Below are 15,125 nucleotides of genomic sequence, written 5' to 3'. Positions count from 1 at the left end.
CAGGTACATGCCCTTGACCGGAATCGAACCTGGGACCTTTCAGTCCGCAGGCTAACACTCTATCCACTGAGCCAAACCAGTTTCGTCTACCTTTGGAATTTAAGAGCAGACTATAAAACCTGCCATTGTTATTGTTACCGTGTTCATTGTTAACTGCTAACTATCAATTGTATCCTGAGATTACAAGACAAGCTTTTAAATTATTACCACTTGCAAAAACTTAATTGGACTTTTTTTTTATACTAAACAACATGAAAGCCAGAAATGAATAGTATACTCATTCAATTAGTATTCATTGTTTTTTAAAAATATATTTTTATTGATTTCAGAGAGGAAGGGAGAGGGAGAGGGAGATAAAAACATCAATGATGAGAGAAAATCATGGGTCTGCTGCCTCCTGCATGCCCCCACAACCCAGGCATCAAACCATGAGCTCCTGATTCATAGGTCGATGTCAACCACTAAGCCACACCAGCTGGGCAGTATTCATTGTTTTAAGAAACAAAGTTAATGCTGGCTATTTTATACAAAAAGAAAATATATTTATTGCAAAAATACTGGGGCTCAGAAAACCAAGAGATAGATAATGAAACCTCTTGGGAAATGGTAAAAAAAAAAAAACTAAGGGGATTCAAGAGGTGAAGCAACAGGAGCCCCAGCAGAAATTCCACTGTACACCATTGCCACTAGGTGACCTCCGACTATCTATTTCCTGTGATACTTGCTCAAGATTTAAATTCCCAGGGAAAAGCATCTGACAGGCTGAGGCTAAGTAATGTGGCTCTGTTGCAGTAAGGAGGAGCATCTTGCTCCTTTCGTTCCCATAATGATAAAGTAACCACCTTCCACCAACTATACACAACAGAGACACCCCATGGAAGATGAGTTACTCATAGAAGGAAGAGAAGCTTGAATGCTGGACTGTCCAAAATGACAATGGTCCACTACATATGGGTGAGTCTGATAAAAGACCAAAACTGTTAACCATAACTCCCAAGTTCAAAGTTGTGCATTTTTGAGCTTACTTACCTAGACCTAGATCTTGGTCTCTGATACCATGAAACTGTCTCTATGGAGAAAAACTGCTTCCAGGGCTAGAGCAGGGAAATACAATATGGGCAAGGAACAGGATTGCTCCTAAGTATGTGAGACAGCAGGCAAATTGTTTCTGTAGGATCTCAGTCTATATTACATTTTTTTTTTAGTAGAAAGTCATGAGACCATGTAAGGTATATGACTTATCAACAAATATTCAGACTAACTGAAAGAGAAGAGGTTGTTATGTATGTGTTATTTGTTCAAACAATACACATAAAGATTCTTCTGTGTGTCCAGGTACCATCCCTTCCTGTTCTGTATTGTCAAAAGCACTATCCTTGGCTAAACATATATCTTTCACCATGAGAAAAAAGGTAGCTACACTGTAATGACTCACAATGCCAGGGTGCTTCAGAACCTGTTCTTATTGAAACACTATAGATATTCTTGCCTCTGTAGCTCTCTAATACCATTTAATCATGATGCTGCATCATCCACTGAGCAGCCCATGAATGCTGTCTTCCAATGACCCAATTGATGGTATTCACAGTGCCTAAAGTATGCAGGAAAATAAAAACATGTTTTCTGGACATGTTAAAAACTTCCTGTTCTGAATTTCATAGCCTAAATGTAGAATAACATGTGTTCCAACTATGTCATCTCTTGACCTCCTTAGATCCTTCATCACTGCATTCCTGGAACTTGCTGTCTTTCAACGTTGTCTTCCACACACACCACCAACAGAAGGGAGGATAGTTGAGGGCCTTATAGGTGGAGTCAGAGGGTAGTACCATTTATGCAAGAAATGTCTGTCCCCCCTTCTAGCACAGCTTAAGACTCAGCTGGAAGGCAAGAAGTGACATAGAAAGGAAAGGCTCATTGGCATTGCAGAGTGTGTAGTGAAGAAATAAGTTAAGCAAATAGAGGTCTGGCCTTTACTCTCAGCTACTGGGAGGTGATCTCTCAACCTCTGGAATGTCCTGCCTGATGGGAGTGTCTTTGTTTGCCTGTGAGCCTTGGCCTCCAGTCTAACAATGTAATCTATGATGGGAACGTTGGGACATGCCATATCACTTCTGACCTGAACTAGAGAGGAAAGGTATTAGCCCAACCTCTGGGAAGGACTGGAGACTAAAGGTCACTCATGTGGGCAGTATATGGTTGTGTTCCAATAAAAACTCTGGACACCAAAGGCTCAGGTGTGCTTCCCTGGTTGGCAATTTCCATATACATTGTCCCATATTCTGGCTGGATGAAGGTCCTGCTGTCCACGACTCTGCAGGGAAAGCACGACCAGAGCTCTGCAGTTGGACCCCTCCTGGGCCCTGTCCTACATGCTCTTCCCTTTACTCACTTTAATTTGGTTCTTTTCCCTATAAAAAAAACTGTAACCATGAATACAATAGTTTTCAGTGAATTCTGTGAGCGCTTCTGCTGAAGCATCAAACCTGAGGGGAACTCCTTGAACTTGCAGTTGGTGTTTGAGGGCCATCTTCTGGGAACTGTTCCCTCAGACCTTGCAGTTTAGCTAACTCTGGTTGCAGAGCTAGGATCTCAACAACACTCAGCAGGGAGAGGCAAGACCCATGTGCTATAGATTAGAACATGGATGGGAGAAACTGACACGCAGGCCCACATGGGGCTCAAGTCCAAGGGTCTGCAGTGAACCCAGACCTCTAGGCACACTTTGTGTCCAAATGAGTGAGAGACACCCCAATTCAGCATGTCAGCACCTTGCTGGTTGGCCCAACCTTGAGTGAGCCCATGAAGGAAATGAGGGGAAGGGAGATTGAGATCAGGAAAGTGCATCAAAGGGGAGAAATGAGACACTGTGCCCCACCCAGGTGACACTGCTGGCCCTGGCAGGTCCTAGGAGCCAGAGGAGAACTTAGAAAAGTTCAAGGAGGGCAGTCTTTAAGCAGATGGCCTCCTGAGGCACTAGCCCAGAGCTTGCCAGGGTCTGAGGGTGGTACTGCCCTGGAACATTTCTTTATGCCAGGAAATTAGGAAGTGCTCCAAACAACAATGGGCATAGCATAGGGACACTGGAGCCAGCTCGAAGGGGCTGCCACTAGCCAAATCCAGCACAATCTGAGCACCAAAGTGATTATACATAATAATGATTTATAAACCATTGAAAAAATAGGAATTCATGAATCCATGCAGCTAGTAGGTAGGTAGGTAGGTAGATAGATGATAGATAGATAGATAGATAGATAGATAGATAGATAGATAGATAGATATAGACAGACATAAAGAAAAAAAGGAGGGAGGGCTCTCCTTTGTTTACCAGGGCTAAGGACAACTGATAAATGTGGCATGCTGGAGCTGACATGTTTTCCCCAAAAATCATCATTTTGTAAGCATCTTAGGTAAAGTCTGGAACAGGCAAGAATTATGAATGAATGGTAAATCTAGGGGGACATTTTGATGAGGAGCAGAGTTTTTGTATACTCTTAAAGTGTCTCCCCAGAGAAAGTGTCTCAGTTGTAGGGAGGAAATAGGAAGTTATTATGCAGTGGAAACATCAGGCAACACCTAGACGGAGTGATCAAAATTAACATCCCTGATGAGGAACAGATGGGCTTCATGTAGCTCCAAACATGATGCTCTGAGGACACACGTCATCTATGCAGTGTTCCGGCCAAGCATACCTGACCTCAATCCAATTTCAAAGAAGCATCAGGGAGACTCAAAATGAGGAATGTCTTATTTTCAAAAGGAGGGGGCAGAGGGGGAACTATATTTTATAAAAATGTTAATGGTATAAAAGACAAAGAAAATGCAAGTGCTCTAGGCTAAAGGAGGCTGAAGAGACATTAAAAACTAAGTGGAATAATTGACTCTAGACTGGATCCTGTAGTAGAAGGGGAAATGTCATAAAGAACAATTTGGTCATCTGACAAATTTGCACAAGGATTGTAGAGAATTGAATCAATTGAATCAATGTAAATTTATCCAGTTGGTAACTGTACTATGATTATTTAATAGACTATCCCTATCCTTAAGAATATCCACTGAAGTATTTATGGATAAAGGGTCATGACCTATGTAATTTGTCCTCAAATCCTTCAGAAAAAAAGTGACTCGGCCAGTGTGGCTCAGTTGTTGAGTGTCAACCTATGAACTTGGAGGTCACAGTTCGATTCCTAGTTAGGGCACATGCCGAGGTTGCAGGCTCTATCTCCAGTGTGTGTGTGTGTGTGTGTGTGTTGTGGGGAGAGGACGGGGGGAGCAGGAGACAGCAGGTCAATGATTCTCAGCGATGTTTCTGTCTCTCTCTCCCTTTCTCTTCCTCTCTGAAATCAATAAACATTTTTTAAGTGTAGGGTATATATAGAAAGAGGGAGAGAGCAAATGATAAAGTGAATAGGGTAAAATATTTATAATCGGTGAATAATAGTATTCTCTATGATATTTTTATTTTTGCAATTTTTTTGTTTTACATTACTTCCAAATAAAAAGTTTAAAGTGTTTTGTCTTCATCAAACCACCCTTAATCTTCTTATTGAGTGCCTTTGTTACAAATAAAAATGATTAACTCAAAATTTAAAAAATTACTAACTCATAATTAAGTTAACATCTGTTTTATGCAATTTGTGCAAGATTTTGTTAATCTTCTGTGGAACATAAAAGGTTGACATCCGGCGATGTAAAGGCATATAACTGGGGAAAATATGTTGAGATTCTATTACAGGTGGTTGTTGATGCTAAACTAAAAGAGCATTCACGCACATCCAGACCCACGCATACAAACACATGCACATGCATGCACTCCTACATACTCCTGTCATGGAGAGAAACACAGAGGGCAGAAGAAAGTGCATGTGTGGCATCCTTAGATCAAAGACTTGGAAAAATATGTGAAAGATTATTTGGTCAATTCTCTTGCCCTAAATATAAATATCTTAAACTATCCCATATAAAGTTCCTTATAAAATAAGGTCCCTAATAGAACCCATTTCAACATTTAACTATCCCAACTGTCCAAGTTCTTTCATGTATTCCCCCACATAATTCTGTGCGTCAACCAAGTCCTAATCTTCTTGCTCTGTCCTCAGAAGAGAGACAGAAAGAACATTTTCATTTTAACAATTTAAATCATCTCCTAAAAGGACATGCACTTTGTCAACGCTACACATTACACATATGTTCTCAGAGTTTGGTCTCCTCGTATCAAAAATAGACAACATTGACTTGCCCTTCAGGAGTGTAATGTGGATTAACTAATGAGCATGATGTATTAGAAAACAGAGACTGGGGCTACAGTGAAAAAGAAACCACATTTAGTACAAGATGGGTTTGGGGGGTGGGATGGGGGTGGAAGTGCAATCTATATTGACTTGGAGCAGTGGTTCCCAACCTTGGCTGCTCATTGGCTCACCGGGGGTATTTCAGCATCTCAGATGGCCCGTCTGCACCCCAGACCAGTTAGGTCAGATGCAGGCTCCAAGTATGTTTTATGGCTTCCCAGTGATTCCAAAATGCAGCTAGGGTTAATTTGAGCACCTCTGCCTTAGAGGGGTGTTTCCTGGTGCTGGTCTCTACTCTGTAGAGCTTCCATCTTCTGTTGCCTCACCACAAAAAGACTGCTGGCAAGACCACTATGTCTGCTTTTTGTGTGTGTGTTTTTCCCTCAATAGGATTAGGAACCCATTTTTACTTTTTCATATGGATAACTGATTATTCCAGGGCTGTTTATTGAATGGGACATCCATTCTCCAAAAATCTGTAATTCCACCTCTGCTGCAAAACAAGTTTCATATATGAGTTGATTCATTTCTCTATTTTCTTCCATTAGTTCTATATTTCTAACTCTCCCCCCACCTTCTGAATTTTAAGATCATCTTCTCAGTGAAGACCCTGTGGTGATTATTGAAACTCAATTTAAAGTATAAATTACTTCTGAAAGGATTTCCATCTTTGTTTCCATCTCACATGTGAGCATGGTGTATCTATACTTGGGAAGATTTGGGGAGTAACCTGCCTGGCTGATGCCCTGAAGAGCTAGTTTTAAGGGGGGGAAACTGAACAAAGGAAAATTATTTGTATGAAATCCTTTTAAAAATGTGAATAGGGGGGAAAGTGATTTATAGCCTTGCTTTAGGTGACCCATTCTTTTGAGAAGCTGTAGAAAGATCTTTACCCTGGAAAAGCCTAAATGCAGAGTCACTTCAAATTTTGTATAATTTCAAATGGTCCATGGAATCCTTGAAACCAATCTATAAATTCTTAGCCCTATGAATTCTTAGGACTCCATGAGTTTCTGGTTAGGAGCTCCTGACTGGGCATTAATGAGAACCAAAAGGATGGAGTTTATATTTTGGGCAGGATAAACTTTTCAAGAGCAAGGTTTAACCAAACAAGCACAAAGGAATAAGCAGAGACTGCTAAGAGCTGACAGGAAAAAGCAGCTAACCCAGGGAGTCATGGAGATGCTTCAGGAGTATCTCCCAATTTTTAGATTTAAATTGCAAAGCTTTTGCTCCTTTTTAATTAAGAACGACCCTATGCTTTGAAAATAGTTACAGGTTCCAGAACATAGGATGACCCTGGTCGGGGAAAGGAAACAGTGAGAGGTTAAGTCCAACTATTATAGGAAAATCCCAACACTTCCATTTACTGTGGTTTTAGTGAAGAGAAGAAAGCCCATTTAAAATAAATAGATGATTATATGTGATAATAGATCCTAAATTGATTCAGACCTCAATTAAGTAATGGAGTAATTACTCTTGCCTGGGAACTTGTGCTGGACTGGCTTAGAAAGATGACACAGAATTAAAGTGTGATATCAGAAGAAAAGAATTCTGAAAATGTGCCCTTCAGGTTTCATGTGTTTTGACATGCTTGTTATCTTTTTAAAAAGTCATTTTTTCATGAATATTGATAAAATATTCAAGCCCCCTTCATGGGAAAAATACTGAGGTGAGCTTTTGTATATATGCTCAATGTTCTCTAGCTTGAGAAACCAGCAAACTTTTAAAGTCTAAGAAAAACCCTATCTCTTGCACCTCTATTTCTGCATTTGTCACTTATAGAATCTCAGGTCTATAGACAACCTTGAAGAAGAACTCCTTCAATGATCCACTCAAATCCCAATCAATCCACTGAGATTCTGGAACTAGAGATAATTCGATATTAATACTGAGTGGGGGGCCTTCAGAAGATGTGCCAGTGCCAATAAGTTCTGCCAATGGGCATCACTTTGATCCGGCCACTGCCTCACCTGGCTGCTTGTCTTTTCTTTGTGACTCTAGACTGAATGAAATTGGCCCTTGCACTTGGCTTCCTTGGGTACTAGCCCCTTTCCTTGTGTTATTCAGTGTCTTAATTAGGCCTTGACTCTGAATCTCTTTTTCCCCGTCAGTAACCCTAAGCCCTTACATTTCAGTGCCCACCAACCTGACTTCCAGTTGTCAGAGCTGTCTCTTCGTCTAAGGACTTTCTCTAGCTCTCAGAGCCTACTCTGCTCAAGCTGATAGCATGTCAGAAGTGCCAAGGGGTTAGGAACCCCAGGAGCACTGCTGCAGTTGTTGATATTCCAGCACCCGACCTTGGGTGGGACCACTCTGCAGTGCATGCTCTGTACTGTTTTTCAGAGTTCCCCAGTGATATTCAGCTCCTGTTGTAACATACTGGTAACTTGCTTGATAAAGTACGCCCTATTGGCTGCCTTCTCTTCTCAACCTCACTTCCTACCTCCCTACTCATGTTTCCTTGGCTCATCTCCCAGATAAATCATTACACTCAAACTCTTGTCTCAATTTGTTTCTGGAGAACCAAGACAAAGACAGATATCTCAAACTTACCATGTCCATGACAATTTTTTTAAAATATTTTTTTATTGATTTCAGAGAGGAAGAGAGAGGGAGAGAACGATAGAAACATCAATGATGAGAGAGAACCATTGATTGGCTCCCTCCTGCATGCCCCACACTAGGGATCAAGCACACAGCCCAGGCATGTGCCCTGACCAGGAATCAAACTGTAACCTCCTGCTTCATAGGTTACCACTCAACCACTGAGCTACGCTGGCCAGGGCTCCATGATAATTCTTAACTCTCCTGTGCCCCTCTATTTTCCATGCACATATATGATCAAGCTATTTCTGTCTTCCCCTGTCTAATGCTCCAAACATTTCCCCAGTTTGGTGGGCTACAAACCTAGGCATCATCTTGAGTTCTCTTTTTTTCCTCACATCCTATGTCCAGCTGATCAGCAAGAACCCATATAGGAGAGGGGAATAAGAACTATATAAATTAACTAAAGTCAAACAAAGTTAAGTCAGGGACCTGCTCCGTGCTGCCTGACATGGAACTTGGCTGACCAGAGATGCAAGCAGATCACGAAGAGCCTCTGGAACAAAGAAAATTCCTGCAAAAATTCATTAAAGCTGCTCACCCATACTTTATTGTTTACCCATATCATAAAACACAAGGCCACAAAATATACATTGTAAAGGTTAAACTTAATCCCAACCTTTTCCCACTCTCTATTTCCCCATACCAGCAATTTCCCATAGAAATTACAAACAGATATAAGCTCAACCTCTAGAGATTGTTGGGGTCTCTCTTCCTTCTCTGGTAAGGATAGTCTGCCACTCAGTCTGTGGAGTGGCTTTTCCTGCTTGTATTATCTGCTCAATAAAACCTGCTTTTCACCCGGCCAGCATGGCTCAGTGGTTGAGCATTGATCTGTGAACCAGGAGGTCATGGCTCAATTCCTGGTCAGGGCGTATGCCCGGGTTGTGGGCTTGATCCCCAGTGTAGGGTGTGTAGGAGGGGAGGCAGCCGATCAATGATTCTCTCTCATCATTGATGTTTCTCTCTCTCTCTCTCTCTCTCTCTCTCTCTCTCTCTCCCTCTCTCTCTCTCTCCCCCTCTCCTTCCTCTCTGAAATCAATAAAAATATATATTTTTTAAAAAATCTTCTTTTCCACTTTAACCTCTTGTCTGCCTTACCTCTTGAATTCTTTCCTGAGCTAAGTCAAGAAACCTCTTGGCTTGGGGCTTGAGTCCCAACTAGGGACTCACCCCTCTGGCACCAAGTCCCATTGGCTCTATCCCCAAGATAAATCTCAAATTTGAATACTTCTCATCAGCTTCATTGCCATAACCTTAATCCAAGCCACTACCATCTCACCCCACTTGCTACAACCACTCCTTACTGTTCTCTGCTTCCACTCTTAGGCCCACAGCCCACTTACAAATCAGCCAGAGCGATCTTCAAAAGTACTCTCCTGCTTAAAGCACTCAGATGGCTCTCTATGCTACCAGAGTAAATACAAAACTCTTGGCCCATCAGCTGCCCTGTGTCTCCCACTCCCTGTCTTCTACCACATTCTCTTTAATGTATTTATATTCCTCCTGCCCACTGCTTGCACACACCCAGCAAACTCTTGTCTTAAGGCTGTTGTATTTGCTATTTCTTCTACCTGGAATCTCTTCTTCCATATATTTGTATTCATTGCTGTGGATGTTGTATCACACCACTGAGATCCCTCTTCAGAAATGAAGGAGTGTCTCCCCTACTGAGTAAAGTGTTGTCAGCAGGCAGCTGTCAGCTGTCAGCCCCATTTGGGAGTTGCCTCAGCCAAAGAGAGCTGCCTCTCTCAAGGTCATGTTTCATTTTTGGAGCAGCCCACATGAAATGACTGATTATTGCTGAGGCACCAATGCCTGCCTCCCTTGCCCCAACTCAGGGCAACTCTGAAAGGACATCTCAGCAATAGGGTCCCCTGTGGGGTTGACTAGGGCTCATTGAGGCCTTTGTTGGGACTGCACCTGACTCAGCTTCTCCGTCTGCCCAGTGCTACTTCCTTCCTCTCCATTCCATGGATGTTAATCCCAAGCACACTCCTTAATCAACACCATGTGTGCTAATCTCCATCCTAGAATCAGTTTCTCGAGGAGCCCAACTGGCAACATTCATCCTTGAGATGTCAGCCCAGTATCACCTCGTCACAGACCTGACCATCCAAGCTAAGGTGTCTCCCACTACTGAATGAACGAGTGAAGACAAACACTCATGAAAACATTACAGAATAGTTTGCCACTGCAGTAAACATTGAGGGGGGATGCAAAGCAGTAAGAGACCAGAGAAGGGGGACATCAGGGAGGAGGGATGGCTTAGGGAAGGGTTTGGACTTACCATGATCCTGGTAAATATACATATCACGATTCTGGATTCTTCTTTCCTCTCTTCTGCCTATAAATTTGACTAGAGTGATTTAAATCTTGCCCTTCCATAGGGGTGATTGCACTGGTCCCTGAGTGATCCATTATGAGGCCGACATCACAGCTTTCACTTGCCTGTTAGGGGAATGGATAGAAAGAAATGTATGAGAATTTTTTGCATGTTGGAATCCAAGTGCTACCATCATGTGAGCAAAACAGATTTCTCCATGGGACACAAAACCAGCTGCCTCTGCCTTCCCCAAGAAAACGGTGTACAAATGCTAATCCCAAATTCAATTCCTTTTCTCACAAGCACACTTCCTGGCTACTTCTCTGTAGCATTACTTGGTGCATACTGGGAAATGCAAGCTCATTTCAGCACCAGCCTGAGCAAAACACTGAAAAGAAAGGCACACCAACTGAGAGAGACCACCATTTCATACAGTCCAACTCTGCAGATGACTAGTAGGTGATTTTTTTTTCATCAACCACTGATTTGTATAATAATCAATTAAAAGTATCAGATGTCTATGTGTCCAAAATAAGTAGATTATAGCATTGCTCTCCTCCATTACTACTGACAATTTAAGAGACATTGAGTGAAAATTGATGATTGACAGATTACCCCATTAGTCTAAGTTAGACTGATCAGGGAGAGTCATGCTTCATGGGAATTTACTAAGCATTATTGTCTTCCATATTAGAGGGTTCATTTTCATAACCTGGCACAGAATATGCCGAAAATGCACAGGAATCCACTTTAGATTTTTAATTGTGACTCCAGTGCCCCTCTTGACCCTATGGTCCTGACACCATGTGCCTGGAGCCATGGATAGCACCTTAGATTAAGTGAGAACTGAGCTCAATCAGGTCTTACATTGAAAATGGAAATGTACTGTTGCACCAAGAAGGGCTCCCTGGGCATCTGAGCACATTCCCATATGGATTCACTGGGTCTGGGCTGCAGAATACACTGTTGTCAGCTAAAGCTGGAAATTTGCTTTAACCAGACAAAATGAGAAGCCTCCAGCCCAGCTGCTCCAGCAGCTGCAGCAGGAGGGCAGCCTCCTCCCAGCCGGCAGCAGCCCACGTGGCTCCCAGCTCAGAAGTGCTTCCAAATCATTGCTGGCAGAGCTGACCACCTGCATCACAGGGCCAGGGAGTGCATTATCTCCCTTATGTGCTAAAGCAAATGAATTACTAATAATGTGGCTGGATTTGTGATCTCAAAGTGCTTTCTGCAGCTCTCTGAGCCCTGCCACAGTGTAAAAATATTGCAGAGTACTAAGAACCTTATTTTTCCAAATAACATTTCCTTTTCACAAATTAAAACTACTTAGCGTTTGTTTTGACAGAACCTGTGCCCTGTCTGCCACTAAGGTATGTAATCATGGGTCCACTTGGAAGAGAGGGCGTGGGGCACCCTGAGGTCTCTCTTCTCAAACTTGCCAGCCACCTAGTCCAGAACTTAAACCCAGAAGAGACAGGTGTCCAGGGAACACTAATTTGCATTTCTCTCATAACTACTGAGACTGGGCTTCTTTTTACATCTTAATTGCTATTTGTATCCTTCTTTTAGGGATTAAACCCTAAGATTTTACAAAGAAACAGAAGAGAGGAAGCCAGCCTGTAGACCTTCCCACTGGTGACAGGGAACCTGTCCAACTTCAGGTACCAGCATCCAAAACAGGCATGGTGACCAGCTGAGTGTGCAAGGCTTTCAATTCCTCGATAAAGTGACTACTGTTCCAGGAGAGGGCAGACACCAGCCAAGAGGTGTGTGGGGCAGTATCTCTTAGGAGCCCAGGGAGGTAGAGAGCAATTGAGGGCTCCTTCAGTGGACAACAGGGAGAGCTTTGGAGGAAAATCACGCAGCTGGAGTTCAGGTTCAGATATTTCTCCATCATGCTTCTTCGGAGATTTCTGGGGTGACCCTGAACCTTGGGAGCTGTGATGGGCAGAGCAGTGAATTATCATTAACCAGGACTGTCAAGGAAGCTTGGGGTGGTGTACTGGTTGTCATCCTGGAGAACCTGAGGGTGGGGGTGCCAGCTGTGCTGAGAACCAGGCTGGATCATATCCAAGTTGATCCCAGCAACGGTGCCTGCTAGAGGGCAGAATGCTGATCTGTTTCCTTTATGGTTTGAAAGGGAGAGAAAAGTGGAGAATATATACCCTGTACCATTTTTCCATCTCAACAGACATCTTTTAAAAATGTAACAGCTTGTCCTAGCCAGTTTTGCTCAGTGGATAGAGCGTCGGCCTGTGGACTGAAGGGTCGCGGGTTCGATTCCGGTCAAGGGCATATGCCTGGGTTACGGACTTGATCCCCTGTAGGGAGCGGGCAGGAGGCAGCTGATCAATGATTCTCTCTCATCATTGATGTTCCTATCTCTTCTCCCTCTCTCTTCCTCTCTGAAATCATTAAAAATATATTTTTAAAAAATGTAACAGCTTCACCTATAAGAACAACACATATTTCAGGAAACCTACCTTTCTTTATGCATCAGGTATATCAGATACACTCTTACCACCATGTGCTATAAGAGAGGATGCTATTTTAGTTGCATATGGGGAGCTGACTATATAAGGGAACCCTATGGAGAAACCATTTGTAAGGCAGATAATCACTCCCAGGATAAATCTGTCTCTAAATCTGGATTTTCATATTCTATATCAGATTTGCCTGAACGAAGTGTGCTCTACAAATTTATCTTCTGTTCAAATTAGAATTCATCTGTATCCATGCAACCCTTAGGATGTCACTTCTATAACAAGTCACCAAATGCACATATAACCATCCAACTCCATCCACAACGTTAGCTTGTTTTTTGCCTTTTATCCATACGTAAGATATCTACATTTGCCTCCCAGGCCCTCCCTGTTGTCCACTGACAGAGCCCTCAATTGCTCTCTCTCTCCCTGAGCTCCTTAGAAAGGCTGCCCTACACACCTCTTGGCTGGTGTCTGCCCTCTTCTGGGAGTGTAGCCACTTTATCGAGGAATTGAAAGCCTTGCACACTCAGCTGGTCCCCAAGACTGTTTTGGATGCTGGTACCTGTAGTTGGACAGGTTCCCTGTCACCAGAGGGCTTCATCTCTGCTGTATATCCCCCATCCCCCTGAAAGTAAGCAGTTGTGGCTCCCCAGGATCCAGAGGTATGAAAATTTCCAGAACTTTTCAGATCATGAAATAAGAAATTTCTAAAGGAATTCTCCTCTAAATGGTGTGAGGTGCAGTCTGGGTCACTGAGTTGTTTTAGAGCTGGCCTGGTCCCCCTCTGTTCATCAAAGAAGAAACTGAGATCTTAAATGTGTGGAGGTGTTCAAAAGCGTACAGTTTATGGCAGAGAAGTGGCAAAAGCCCATTCTCCTGACTCCAGGCTCACCTTCCTGAGTGTGTGTGTGTGTGTGTGTGTGTGTGCATGCACACCTTCACATGCCCTTGCATGGAAATGGGAGAAGAGGACAGAAAATCTTGCTTTTTAGCATGTAATCAGCAGGTTCATTCACCTGCTGGGTTATTAACTTCCCCCACCAACAATAAATGCTGGAAGTTTCTCCCTCGGGAACACTGACCAATAGGCAGTGACTTATTTGACAAATGTCAGTAGGGCCCGAGTGGAACTGAGTGAGGGGAAGGGGAGACTTCTGAGAAAGTGGGAAAGAAGCCCGTGGTCCCCACCTCACCCTGCAGAACCTGGGCAGGGGAGCGCCTGCCCTGCAGCTTGCAGCCCTGGCCCTGACAGCACCTGTTATCTCAAGGCTTTTGGAACTGCCATGGGGACGTTGTGTTTGCTGGGAACACACTCCCTGAAAAGGTCTGCTCTGGGTCCATGGCTTTTGTCAACCATATGCCATGTTCCCTTTTCAGCTTCTGAATCTGAATGTGCTCTTTGTGCGAATAACAGAGTTACATGCGGAAGGATTCAACAGGTAATATTTACAACCAGGCTAATTTTCTTAATGAACCAGCCACAACAATGCCCTTTTGGGAATTCCATTCTCCCGACTAAATAAATCTTTACAGAGCTTGTCACACATTTGAGTTTTTGTTCACCTTAATTTCATTACTAAAACCAGATAAGCATCAGCAACACTTCATTTTTCCAGTCTTTCAAGTTCTCCATAACATTTTAGATTGAGGGGGAAGGGGTGTTGATTTTTACCTGCTGCCATCTACCTCATTCAGAATGCTCAGTATGCCCCCAGGCTGAGCTCTAAGATGTTCATACATACTGTTTTTAAAAATTAAATGCTTCTGAGCTAATAAAATCATTTCAAACAAATGTGAAAACTGATGGTCCAGAAACCAGATGAATTCTACTCCATCCCCTCCCCCTCCTCCACATGCTGCTTATGTGGTGAGCCGATCTGTTTGTTCTGTTTGTTCAGACCTCGTGGTTGTTTGGTGGCACAGGCATTTTGTTCTGTGTCCCAGACGACATCTGCCTGGTACACAATCTCAGCCAGTTCCTGGGTTACCTGGGCAGAGGAGATTGTATCCAGTCCCCTCAGAGGCCCATGAATTCGTTCTGAAAACACCTCTGGGGTTTGGCGTGGGGATGTGAGATCCTGGAAATAAATCCAGATAAAAAGAATAAAAGAAAGAGTTTGGAGTTGTCTAAGGCAATGAACTTAGCTAAATTTAATGCAAAAGAAGAGGCTATTAAAGTAAAGACTGGTCATTCCTCTCTTCCCCCTTCCTTGCACAGTTGTGCCAATGCTTCTAAATTCCTGAAGCAGAACTGTTGGATCAAAGGGAACACATTCATAAACTTTTCAAATCAATTTTGTTAAAATGTAATTTATATACAATAAGCTCACCTGTTTAAAAATGTACAATTTAATGAGGGGCTTTTTCCTAATTACAGCTTACATTCAATATTATTTTGTATTAGTTTCAGATGTA

This window comes from Myotis lucifugus, unplaced genomic scaffold (assembly GCF_000147115.1).
Source record: "Myotis lucifugus unplaced genomic scaffold, Myoluc2.0 scaffold_36, whole genome shotgun sequence".
NCBI lineage: Eukaryota > Metazoa > Chordata > Mammalia > Chiroptera > Vespertilionidae > Myotis > Myotis lucifugus.
This window is presented reverse-complemented; position numbering follows the sequence as displayed.